The 1939-nt window shown below is 32.7% G+C and overlaps 1 protein-coding gene across 1 annotated transcript in view; it reads right to left on the bottom strand.

The window, feature by feature from the left end:
• The window catches only part of DCC (DCC netrin 1 receptor), a 1232106-nt gene that overhangs the window by 242200 nt on the left and 987967 nt on the right, over positions 1-1939 (bottom strand). The window lies entirely within an intron of this gene.

Below are 1939 nucleotides of genomic sequence, written 5' to 3'. Positions count from 1 at the left end.
AACATTCAACAGATGGTATTTGTATTATTATTATGATTATGGTCTACATTGAATGCTACTTCCTATGAATATTCATTATAGATTTAACTAAAGAATGCCAACTTTCTCTTTAATTCCTATTCTATCTTTTAAAACCCACAAGAACAATCACCCTGGTGTAGCTGTAACCAAAACACTGTCCTTCACCACTTCCCTGCCTATGCAATAACACTGAGAATCACTGTCCACCTAACACTTTGTGGATTACAAGAGGAAATGCAATCATGTTTCCAAATAGTCACCATCTCGCCTTCTGACACTCACCAGCCTCATTCCTTTGAAGACTGTGGACTGGGATTATACTTCTGACAAGATGAACTGGCACTGGAAAAACTTATAAGGCAAGAGATGTCTCTGGTGTTTGCTCCCGGCTATTTTGAGTACCTCATTTAAGGAAGAAACAAAGCTTAAATAAGCTGCAAATAGAAGGACGATCTTGCCATTTTTAGACTTTTTTTTTTAAACTGAAATGTCACTCTATAACTTCTCGCTCATCTTATTTATAACATTTGGCCTTGAATCACTGTTGGTTTCTTATTAAATCAAATCTACCAATAAAATATTTCCATCAATAAATGAATTCAAAAGGATAAGTTATAATTTCTAAAAGCCTTTCCCAACAGTTTCCAAAAGACACTCTAAACAGCAATATCACTGAAATAAGTATTTAGCATTCTAAGGAAACAACTCAGATGAGGCAACACTCACTTGTTTCTATAAATTTTATTCAGTTGGTTAAGCATGAATCATAAAATAAGTAAGCATGAATCATGAGATAAATAAGAAAATAGAGGACTTAAACAATAAACTGATTGGATCCAACAGACATATACAGAACACTCTACCCAACGACAACAGCATACACATTCTTCTCATTTTCTAACAGACCACACGTTAGGCCAGAAATTGAGTCTCAACAGATTTTAAGAAATAGAGACCATATAAAGTATCTTCTCTGTCACAATGAGATGAAGTTAGCAATCAATAACAGAATTAAAACTGAAAAATTCACAGATTTGTGGAAATTAAACAATATGCTTTTAAAAAACCAAGGGATCAAAGAAGAAATCACAAGGGAAATTGGAAAATACTTGGAAACAGGGAAAATGAAAGCACAACATACAAAAATATATGGGACACAGTAAAAACAGTGTGGGGGGGGAATTTACAACTTTGAATGCTTACATTTTAAAAAAAGAAAGATCACAAATTAACAATCTAACTTTACAACTTAAGAAATTAGAAAAAGAACAAAATAAACCTAAAGCTAGAAGAAAGGAAATAGATTAGAGCAAAGATAAATAAAATAGAAAAGAGAAAAACAATAGAGAAAATCAACAAAACTCAAAGTTAGTTCTTTCAAAAGAGGAACAAAATTGGCAAACCTGTAGCTTGATGGACTCAGAAAAGAGAGAAAACTCAGCTTACTAAAATGAGAAATGAAAACGGGAACATTACTACTGACCAAAATAAAAAGGATCATAAGAGAGTACTATGATCAAGTGTAAACCAACAAATTGGTTAACTCAGATGAAATGGACAAATTCCTATAAAAACACAACCTACCAACACTAGATCACCAAGAAATAGAACATATGAATAACTATAACTAGTCAGGAGATTGAAACAATAATCAAAAATGTCCTGGCAAATAAAAGCTCTGGAACTGATGGCTTTGTGGGTGAATTCTACCAAACATTTAAGAAATTAATACCAATCCACCTCAAGTTTTTCCAAAACATTGAGGAGGAGGGAACACTTCCTAACTCATTCTATGAGGTTAGCATTACCCTGATAACAAAGCAAGACAAAGACACTATAAGAAAACCACAGACCAATATCCTTTATAAATACTGATGCAAAAATTCTCAACACTAGTAAATTGAATTCATCTGTATAT

This window comes from Propithecus coquereli, unplaced genomic scaffold, assembly GCF_000956105.1.
Source record: "Propithecus coquereli isolate 6110/MARCELLA unplaced genomic scaffold, Pcoq_1.0 Scaffold37, whole genome shotgun sequence".
NCBI lineage: Eukaryota > Metazoa > Chordata > Mammalia > Primates > Indriidae > Propithecus > Propithecus coquereli.
The sequence above is the reverse complement of the archived record's forward strand: the minus strand, read 5'-3'. Positions and strand labels throughout refer to the sequence as shown.